We start from the raw sequence: 11,879 nt of genomic DNA on the forward strand, positions 1-11,879 counted from the left end.
GCTCTATATATAGCTATTAAGTCCATCTCATCAAGTTTTTCATTTAAGTCCATTATTTCCTTATTGAATTTCTGTCTGGATGATCTACCCATTGATGTAAGTGGGGTGTTAAGATCCTCTGCTATTATTGTGTTGTTGTTAATATCTTCTTATGGGTTTGTTAATAGTTGCTTTATGTACTTTGGTGCTCCTGTGTTGGGTGCATATATATTTATAAGTGATATGTCTTCTTGGTGGAGTGTCCCTTTTATCATTATATATTGCCCCTCTTGGTCTCTTGTTACCTGTTTTATCTTGAAGTCAACTTTGTCTCATAGAAGTATGGCAACACCTGCTTTCTTTTGTCTGCCATTAGCTTCGTGTATTGTTTTCCATCCTTTCACTCTGAGCCTGTGTTTGTCTTTAGAGCTGAGATCTTTTTCCTGGAGGCAGCATATTGTTTGGTCTTGTTTTTTAATCCATTCCACCACTCTTTGTCTTTTGATTGGAGAGTTCAGTCCATTCACGTTTAGGGTAATTATTAATATATGAGGGCTTATTTTTGCTATTTTATCACTCATTTTCCAGTTCTTTTGCATTTCTTTTGTTTCTCATCCCTTGTGTTTTGGACTACCAATTCAGTTTGGTAGTTCTGTATGAAGGTTCTCTTAGTTTTCTCTTTATTTATCATGTGTGTCTCTGTTATGGTTATTTGGCTAGTGGTTACCATGAGGTTTGTATAAAAAAATCTCGTGAATGTGATAGTCCATTTTTTGATGTCCTCTTATTCCCTTAGACTAAGTCGATTTGATCCCTTTCCTCTTCCTCTTTTAAGTTATTGTTGTCACAACTTATTCCATCTTGTCTTGTGAGTTTGTATTTAAAGTGATGAGGTTGTATTTATTTTTGGTGTTTTCCTTCTCTTGATCTTTTGTTTTATAATTGAGTGTTAATCTATTCTGATACAGAGGTGTAATTTTTCTGGTTTTGTTGACCTATTTTCTTCCTTGTTCAAAACTTTGTATCCCCTTTCTCTTTTTTTCCTCGGGCATGAGGGCCTTCTTGAGCACTTCTTGTAGTGGGTGTCTTGTAGCAGTGAACTCCCTTAGCTTTTGTTTATCAGAGATAGTTATTATTTCTCCATCATATCTGAAAGATCTTTTTGCTGGATAGAGTATTCTTGGGTGAAAGTTTTTGTCTTTCAGAATCTTGACTACGTCATTCCACTTTCTCCAAGCTTGTAAAGTTTCTGTTGAGACATCAGCTGAGATCCTGATAGGAATTCCTTTGTACATTTATTTTCTTTTTGTCTAGCTGCCCTTAATATTGTTTCTTTATCATAGACTGTTACCAGCTTTACCAGTATATGCCTTAGAGTGGGTCTTTTCATATTGATATATTTTGGAGCTCTATTGATTGCGTTCACTGGTATTTCCAGTCCCTTCCCCAGGTTTGTGAAAATCTCAGTTATTATTTCTTTGAACAAGTTCTCTGCTGCTTTTTCTCTCTCTTCTCCCTCTAGAATACCTATAATCTTTATGTTGGACATCTAATTGAGTCGGATATTTCTCAGAGAGTTTCTTCATTTATTTTTATTCTTAGTTCTCTTTCGTCTTCCATCTGGAGCATTTCTGCATTGCTGTCTTCAATATTGCTAATTCTTTCCTCCATATTGTCAACTCTGATGCTTAAGGCTTCCAGATTTGTCTTTGTCTCCTCTATTGTGTTTTTCATCTCTAAGATTTCTTTATTATTCAAGTCTATGTTCTTTTTTTTTAAATTTTTTGTTTATTGCAGTAACATTGGTGTATAACATTGTATAAATTTCAGGTGTACATCATTATACTTCTATTTCTGCATAGATTACATCATGTTCACCACCAAAATACTAATTACAACCCATCACTACACACATGTGCCGAATTATCCCTTTCGCCCTCCTCCCTCCACCCGTCCCCTCTGGTAACCACCAATCCAATCTCTGCCTCTATGTGTTTGTTGTTTATTGTTGTTATTATCTACTACTTAATGAAGGAAATCATACAGTATTTGAACTTCTCCCTCTGACTTATTTCACTTTGCATAATACCCTCAATGTCCATCCAAGTTGTCACAAATGGCTGGATTTCATCATTTCTTTTGGGAGAGTAGTATTCCATTGTGTATATATACCAAATCTTCTTTATCCATTCGTCCGTTGATGGGCACTTAGGTTGCTTCCAAGTCTTGGCTATTGTGAATAACGCTGCAATGAACACAGGGGTGCATGTATCTTTATGCATTGGTGTTTTCAAGTTCTTTGGATAAAGACCCAGCAGTGGAATAGCTGGATCCTATGGTAGTTCTATCCTTGATTTTTTGAGGAATCTCTATACCGTTTTCCATAGTGGCTGCACCAATTTGCACTCCCACCAGCAGTGTATGAGAGTTCCCTTCTCTCCACATCCTCAACAACATATGTTGTTTCCTGTCTTATTAATTATAGTCATTCTGACGGGCATGAGGTGATACCTCATTGTAGTTTTGATTTCCTTGATAGTTAATGATTTTGAACATCTTTTCATGTGTCTGTTGGCCATCTGTATATCTTCTTTGGAGAAATGTCTGTTCAGGTCTTTTGCCCATTTTTTAATTGGGTGGGTAGTTTTTTTGTTGTTGAGGTGCATGAGTTCTTTATATATTTTGTAGATTAACCCCTTATCAGATGTATGGTTTGCAAATATCTTCTCCCAATTGTTAGGTTGTCTTTTCGTTTTGTTGATGGTTTCCTTTGCTGTGCAGAAGCTTTTTAGTTTGATGTAGTCCCATTTGTTTATTTTTTCTATTGTTTCTCATGCCTGGTCAGACATGGTGCTTTAAAATATGTTGCTAAGACCGATGTTGAAGAGCGTACTGCCTATGTTTTCTTCTAGATGTTTCATAGTTTCAGGTCTTACATTCAAGTCTTTAATCCATTTGGAGTTAATTTTTGTGTATAGTGTAAGGTAGGGGTCTACTTTCATTTTTTTGCACGTGGCTGTCCAATTTTCCCAACACCATTTGTGGAGGAGACTTTGTTTTCTCCATTGTATGTTCTTGGATCCTTTGTCAAAGATCAGCTGTCCATAGATGTGTGGGTTTATTTCTGGGCTTTCGATTCTATTCCATTGATCTGTGTGTCTGTTTTTGTGCCAGTACCATGCTGTTTTGGTTACTATAGCTTTGCAGTATATTTTGAAATCAGGGAGTGTGATACCTCCAGCTTTGTTCTTTTTTCTCGGGATTCCTCTAGCTATTCGGGGTCTTTTCCTGTTCCATATAAATTTTAGGATTCTTTGTTCTGTTTCTGTGAAAAATGTTGTTGGAACTTTGATAGAGATTGCATTGAATCTATAGATTGCTTTAGGAAGTATGGACATCTTAACTATGTTAATTCTTCCAATCCAAGAGCACGGAATATCTTTCCATTTCTTTGTGTCTTCTTCAATATCTTTCAGCAATGTTTTATAGTTTTCCGTGTACAGCTCTTTCACCTCTTTAGTTTAGTTGATTCCTAGGTATTTTATTCTTTTTGTTGCAATTGTAAATGGGGTGGTATTCTTAATTTCTCTTTCTGCTACTTCGTTGTTACTGTATAGAAATGCAACTGAATTTGTATGTTGATTTTGTATCCTGCAACTTTACCATATTCAGTTATTACTTCTAAAAGTTTTCTGGTGGATTCTTTAGGGTTTTCTATATATAAAATCATGTCATCTGCAAATAGTGACAGTTTCACTTCTTCCTTTCCAATTTTGATCTCTTTTGTTTCTTCTCTTGTCTGATTGCTCTGGCTAGGACTTCCAGTACTATGTTAAATAGGAGTGGTGACAGTGGGCATCCTTGTCTGGTTCCTGTTCTTAGAGGGATAGCTTTCAGTTTTTCACCATTGAGGATGATATTAGCTGTGGGTTTCTCATATATGGCCTTTATTATGTTGAGGTACTTTCCTTCTATGCACATTTTATTCAGAGTTTTTAGCATAAATGGATGCTGTACCTTGTCAAATGCTTTCTCTGCATCTATTGAGATAATCATGTGATTTTTATTCTTCATTTTATTAATGTGGTATATTAGGATGATTGATTTGCGAATGTTGAACCATCCCTGCATACCTGGAATAAATCCCACTTGATCATGGTGTATAATCTTTTTAACGTATTGTTGTGTGTGATTTGCTAGTATTTTGTTGAGGATTTTTGCATCGATGTTCATCAGTGATATTGGCCTGTAATTTTCTTTTTTTGTGTTGTCCTTGTCTGGTTTTGGTATCAGGGTAATGTCGGATTCATAGAATGAGTTAGGGAGCCCCCCCCCTCCTCAATTTTTTGGAAGAGTTTGAGAGAGTTTGAGAAGGATAGGTATTAAGTCTTCTTTGAATGTTTGGTAGAATTCACCATGGAAGCTGTCTGGTCCTGGACTTTTATTTTTGGGGAGGTTTTTTATTACTGTTTTGATCTCCTTACTGGTGATTGGTCTATTCAAATTCTCTACTTCTTCTTGTTCCAGTTTTGGAAGGTTGTATGATTCTAAGAATTTATCCATTTCTTCCAGATTGTCGAATTGGTTGGCATATAGCTTTTCATAGCATTCTCTTATAATCTTTTGTATTTCTGAGGTGTCTGTTGTAATTTCTCCTCTTTTATTTCTGATTTTACTTATTTGTGCCTTCTCTCTTTTTTTCTTGGTGAGTCTAGCTAAAGGTTTGTCAATTTTGTTGATCTTTTCAAAGAACCAACTCTTGGTTTTATTAATTTTTTCTATTGTTTTCTTGGTCTCTATTTCATTTATTTCTGCTCTGATTTTTATCATTTCCCTTCTTCTGCTCATTTTGGGCTTGGTTTGTTCTTCTTTTTCCAGTTCCTTTAGGTGCATTGTTAGATTGTTTATTTGAGATTTTTCTTGTTTTAGAGATAGGCCTGTATTGCTATCAACTTCCCTCTTAGAACCACTTTTGCTGTATCCCATAAATTCTGGCATGTCGTATTTTCATTTTCATTTGTCTCCAAGTATATTTTGATTTCTTCTTTGATTTCTTCATTGACCCAGTCGTTGTTCAGTAGCATTTTGTTTAACCTCCACGTATTTGTGGCTTTTCTGATTTTCTTCCTATAGTTGATTTGTAGTTTCATACCATTGTGGTCGGAAGAGATGCTTTGTACTATTTCAATCTTCTTAAATTTATGGAGACTTGTTTTGTGGCCTAATATGTGATCAATCCTGGAGAATGTTCCATGTGCATTTGAAAAGAACGTGTATTCTTCAGTTTTTGGATGGAATACTCTGTATATATCTACTAGGTCCATCTGTTCTAGTGTGTCATTTAAGGCCAATGTTTCCTTATGGGTCTTCTGTTTGGATGATCTATCCGTTGGTGTAAGTGGAGTGTTCAAGTCCCCTACTATTATTGTGTTACTTTCTATTTCTCTTTTCTTGTTTGTTAATAATTGCTTTATATATTTAGGTGCACCTACATTGGGTGCATAGATATTTGCAAGTGTTATATCCTCTTGTTGGATTGTTCCCTTGATCATTATGTAATGCCCTTCTTTGTCTCTTTTTACAGTTTTTGTTTTAAAGTCTATTTTGTCTGATATGTGTACTGTTACCCCAGCTTTCTTTTCATCGCCATTTGAGTGGAGTATCTTTTTCCATCCCTTCACTTTCAGTTTGTGAGTGTCTTTAAGTCTGAAGTGTGTCTCTTGTATGGAGCATATATATGGGTCTTGTTTTGTTATCCAATCAGGCACGCTATGCATTTTAATTGGAGCATTTAGTCCATCGCCGTTTAAAGTAGCTATTGATAAGTATGTACTTACTGCCATTTTTTAACTTTTTTTTTTCTCAGTGTTTTAGTAGTCCTTCTCTGTTCCTTTCTTCTTCTATACAGAATTGATGGTCACTTTAGTTTGACCTCTGTCTGAAAGCTCTACTCTTTAACTCCCCTCCTCCCTCCTTTTATGTTTTTGATATAATATCTAACCTTTTTTTTATGCATTTGTATCCATTACCCTCTTATCATGGAAATAGATCATTTTTCCTATTTGTGGTCTTCTCTTTTCCCCTTAAATCAGTCCCTTTAACATTTCTTGTAGCACTGGTTTCTTGGTGACAAACTCCTTTAATTTTTGCTTGTCTGGGAAATTTTTGATCTCTCCTTCCATTTTGAATGATAACCTTGCTGGGTAGAGTATTCTTGGTTGTAAGTTTTTTCCTTTTAGCACTTTAAATATATCTTGCCACTCTCTTCTAGCCTGTAAGGTTTCTGCTGAGAAGTCAGCTGATAGCCTTATGGGGTTTCCTTTGTATGTAACTTGCCTTTCTCTTTCGGCTTTTAGGATTCTCTCTTGATCTTTAATTCTGGACATTTTGATTATGATGTGTCTTGGTGTGAGCCTCTTTGGGTTTATCTTGTATGGGGCTCTCTGTGCTTCCTGTACTTGGATGTCTGTTTCCTTCCTTAGGTTAGGGAAGTTTTCATCTATTATTTCTTGATATAGATTCTCTGCCACTTTGTCTCGCTCTTCTCCTTCTGGGACACCGATAACACGGATGTTAGTGCGCTTGATGTTGTCCCAGAGGTCCCTTAGACTGTCCTCGCACTTTTTAATTCTTTTCTCTTTTACCTATTCAGCTTGGGTAATTTCTTCTAGTCTTTCGTCCAGTTCACAGATCCCTTCTTCTGTATCCTCTACACTGCTTTTGAGTCCCTCTAGTGAATTTTTCATTTCCCATATTGTATGCTTCATTTCTGATTGGTTCTTTTTTATATCTTCCATTTCTTTGTTGACATTCTCAGTGAGTTCATCTATTCTTCTCCCCAGATCAGTGAGCATTCTTAACACTCTTTGTTTGAACTCTCTGTCGGGTAGGTTGCTCATTTTTGTTTCACTTAGTTCCTTTTCTGGAGTTTTGTCCTGTTCTTTTACTTGGAATGTATTCCTTTGCCTCCTCATTTTGCCTCTTTCCCTGAGTTTGTGTCTATGTATTCAGTAGGTCAGCTACGTCTCCTGCTTGGATAGGTGACCTTATGTAAGTGATGCCTTAGGAGGCCGCAGTGTGCTTCCCTCAGTTCTCAATATTCCAGGGGTGACTCCTATGTGGGCTACGTGTGTCCTTCTGTTGTGGTCTGTTTCCTCTCCCTATAGGTGCCCAGGGAGGCCAAATAATGCTCCTGGCCAGCTGTTGTAATGCTCACCTGCTTGTAGTTGTTGTGAGCTTTTCAGTCTCTTTTTCAGGTGTGGGGAGCCCCTGCACCGTTGGCTGCAAGTTCTAATACCACATTTATGTTGCAGTATTTCTTTTTTTTTTTTTTTTAAAGATTTTATTTATTTATTTTTTCCCCCCAAATCCCCAGTAGATAGTTGTATGTCATAGCTGTACATTCTTCTAGTTGCTGTATGTGGGACACGGCCTCAGCGTGGCCGGAGAAGCAGTGTGTCAGTACGCGCCCGGGATCCGAACCCGGGCCGCCAGCAGCAGAGCGCACGCACTTAACCACTAAGCCACGGGGCCGGCCCGCAGTATTTCTTTTAAGTGAGTAGGCCCCCAGCGTGGCAGGTTATTAGGCTCAGGGCCTTACAATTGCTATAAGCCTCCAGCCTTTAGGTCTCTTGTCAGCTCTCTGAGGATTGCAGCTGGGTGGGGCTGGCCTTAGCACGGGAGCATCCAATTGTTTCAGGCTTTGTAAGATGGGGCAAACCCCCTCTGTGGGTCTTTGAGAAGAACAAGTCTTCTGCAGCTGACAAGTCCTGCCGCCCACAGGTCCACACACACAGTCATCACAGTCCTGCCCTGTGTGCATGTCCTGACCTCCCAAAGCCAACCCAGTCTCTCCACAGCGGGACCCCCACATGCTCCACCACCACCCCACACTCTCCACCCACTCCTTGTGCACGCCCTGCCCCATTGAAGTTGGCTCATTTGCCAGGCTGCAGAGAATCCAGTCACCAATCTATGCAGGCCCACAAGTTGCCTGAGGTCTTGTTGTTGGATGGGGCCAGTCCCTAGGGTGGGCTGCCTGCCCTGGCTGAACTGGATCAAATCAGCTCTCTAGTGGGTGGTGCAGACCCTGGGCTAGTAGGCACCAGGGAGAACTCCAATGGTGTCTGCCAGTGTCTGTGTCAGCACGCCCACACCAAGCCATAACAATGGCCACCACCAATGTCCCAGTCCCTAGAGAGGTCTCACCTCACTGAGATGTACTCAGAGCCTATCAGGTGAGTCTCTTTTCACCAAAGCACTGTGCACCTTTCTTTCTGGTGATAGTAGGTCGCTTTCTGAAACGGTTGAATTTGTGCATTGGCCCTTTAAGAGCCAGTTTTAATTTCTTTGTGAACCATCTTTTCTGGGGGTACTCCCCAATGTTTTAGTAGCAGACAAAGTCAGATATTATTCCACTCGTCTCAATTGTGTTTGGTCCACAAAATGCCCACAGCGGGGGTGCTCCCCTGCTCAGGGCCCAGTCCTCCAGGGAGGGCTGCATACCTTTGGGCTGGTCCCAGGCATTAGTGAAGCTGGCGGCTTGTGATGGCGGTGTTTTTTTCTCTCCAGAAGGGAATTTCTGCCTCTTCCACCTCAATTAGGATTGGCGTTTGTTGCAAGATTTCCTCTTATCCAGTTTTCAGTTCTCTCTCAGGGTTAATTTTTCCGTGAGTAGTTGTAAATTGGCTGTGTCCGAGGGAGGAGGTGAGTTCAGAGTCTGCTTATGCCGCCATCTTGACTTCTCTCGGTGTATGTGTTTCTTTTTATGCCAGTACCATCCTATTTCGATTAAGATAACTTTGTAATATATTTTGATAGCAGAAAGTATGATGCCTACAGTTTTTTTCTTCTAGCTTGAGATTTTTTAGCTATTCAGGGTGTTTTGTGGTTTCATACAAATTGCCAATTGTTTTTTCTATTTCTCTGTATAATGCCATTGGAATTTTGATGATAGAGATTGATTTAATTTGTAGATTGCTTTGGATACTATGGATATTTTGACAACAATAATTATTTGAAACCATGGACACGGGATATCTTTCCATTTATTTGTATCTTCTTCAATTTCTTTCATCAGTGTTTTGTTGTTTTCACTGTCCAGATCTTTCATCTCCTTAGGTATGAAATTTTCTTTTCTTGTATTGTTTTATAGTTTTCAGTGTACAAATCTTTCTCCTCTTTTGTTAAGTTATTCCTAGGTATTTTATTCTTTTTGTTGCAATTGTAAATGGGATTGTATTCTTAATTTCTCTTTCTGCTACTTATAGTTAGAATAATCATTTTTTTCAAACCTGCCATCCCAGTGTATTTAACTTTCTGGCCCCAGCCAGAGACAGCCACCTTAGCAGAGCAGTATCCTTTTCCCTTTTCGCTTGAAAAATTGTTAATTCTTGCCTGAGTTTTCTTTTGACAAAATTTAACAATAGTGACAAGAAAGAGCCAATAAACTCTGATATTTTCCAGTCATTTTTCCTAAAACTAAAGGCTCAGTAAAAACATGATCATCCCTCCAAGGTATCATAGGTGACACTTTTAACAAATATTTTGCTCTGCTGTAATAAAGGTCACATACATTTCAGCCACAATACCTATGTTTTCACTGACCCCTAACCAATTATCTAGCCCATGCCCTCATATTTTAGGTTTTTGCAATGTAAATGCCTCATTTCTAGCACCGCTTTGTGTATTGATTAGAGTAAAATCTAACCTGCTTTTAAAAAGAGACTCCAAAATAGACTGGCTTCAATAAGGTCAGATTTTATTTCTCTCATATAACCGTCAAGAACAGGGAGCCCTGTGCTAATGGGGCAGCTCTACACATCAACACATGGATTTAATATTTGGGTCTAAGATATTTTGCATAGCTCTCCTCAAATTGTCTGTGTCCCAGCTGATGAGAAGGTGAAGATAAAGTTCAATTTGCTCATTCTTCTTAAGCACACAACTCAAGAAGAGGCATCCACCACTTCCACTGACATCCCATTGGACAGAACTTCATCTTATGGCTATATCCAGCTGCAAGGGAGGCTGGGAAATGAAATAACGAAATCTTTAGTTAGGTAACTATGTACCCATCTAAAACTTGGGAATAGTATTAAAAGATAAACCAAGGGCCAGCTCAGTGGTGTAGTGGTTAAGTTCACCTGCTCCACTTCGGTGGCCTGGGGTTTGCAGCTTCAGATCCCAGGTGCAGACCTACGCACCACTCATCAAGCCATGCTGTGGTGGCATCCCACATAGAAAATAGAGGAAGATTTCCACAGATGTTAGCTCAGACACAATCTTCCTCAAGCAAAAAGAGGACGATGGCAACAGATGTTAGCTCCTGGGCCATCTTCCCCACCAAAAAAAAAAAAAATACAAAAAGATAAATCTGACAATGGATTTTGGTTAATAACTAGCAATCTCTGCTACACCAAGTATTAGATTATAATTAAGTAGGAGTTGACATGTCTTCTGCCTAAGATTTCTAAGGGAAAATATCTGAATTCTTTAGGTTCAGACCAAAAGAGAAGGAAAAGAGATACATTTTAAAAAACATACATGATCACTTCAGTGACCCTTTGCCTCGGATGGAGTGGAAAGGAAACTGGAACTGGAAAGTCCCAGCTTGGTTTCTTCATCCTTTCTTCTTGGTGTCACTCATGAAGTGGCTGCTCATAAAGTCAAGCTTTTGCTTTAGCCTAGCTCCTGCACCAAGAACAGGCAGAGGCAATATTCAGTTCCTTTCTTGAGATAGATGCGTGCCATGAAAACTTTTGTTCACCCTACAAAGCATGCACTTGAGGTCACCAAATAGCCTTCCTGGTGTTTCTCTTGTGGCAATATGCAGACAGCATTTGGTGATCTATACAAAGGCAAGAATTTCTAGGTCTACATTAGAAGATGTCCAAAATTTTCATTGTCCATCATTCCTGTTCGCTGGGAGAAAGTTGATAATGAAAAAGAATTAATTGGAAAGAAGAAATAAAAAAGAAGTGAATGGTACCATGTAGTGTCAATTAATGCAGAAAGCTTAACAGTATAGCTCCAAATAGGACGGGATGTGCCTTCTTAATACTAAAAGGCAAGGGTAACTAGTTCCTTTAAAAAATGGTTTAATATTACTGCAATAGGCAGAATACATACCTCTTCTAGGGGTAGGATGTGAATTGATAGAAAGGAAGTTCATCTTTGTGGGTTATGAAAAGTATTTTGGAAACCTCTAGAAGAAAACTACCTTTACGTCTCACACACACAAACACAGACACAGACACACACATCACTACCTCCTCCATCATTATTTATATCTTCACCCTCTAGTCACATCCAAATGATCAGAACTCAGTCTTCACTCATCCATTAAATAGCCCACAAATACTGTCATGCCCTTTGGGGAATAGCAGTAATTGGGCAGAAGAGAAAGTCATTGACATTCAGTCTGTACCTTAATTGTTACGTTATCAAGACATCAGGAAGAGCCAGCTTGTTGAGGTTGAGAATTGATTCTTTCTCGAAAGAAGGGCAGCAGATCCTGGAGGAAAGCATAAGTCGGAGTAAAGTACTAAAGAGAGAAAGCTGCAGGGACAGCAGGAAAGGATGAAGAGGTAGGAACCCAGAGAGTGTCCATGAAACCTGCCCTTATTCCTCACCCCCATCCAATGCAAACGGCCTTGGCAGTGAGGAATAAGGGAGCAGTCAACTATAGTGGATAACAAAGCCTTTTTCCCTTCTCCCAACTCTGTACAACTGGGAAAAAAGTATGTAAACTCTTTATTAAAGAACTGTTTGAGACTTCTTTGGGGCCTGGTAAGTATGTGTTTGATTTGGGAAATAGTAGGCTGGGCATTATCTGGAGCATGAGTGTCTATAGGCAGTACTTTTCTCTTGTTGATCATCCTACCAGCATTTCTAGCCTC

The sequence above is a fragment of the Ceratotherium simum genome, chromosome 2, assembly GCF_057802395.1.
Source record: "Ceratotherium simum simum isolate JZ-2026a chromosome 2, ASM5780239v1, whole genome shotgun sequence".
Lineage (NCBI taxonomy): Eukaryota > Metazoa > Chordata > Mammalia > Perissodactyla > Rhinocerotidae > Ceratotherium > Ceratotherium simum.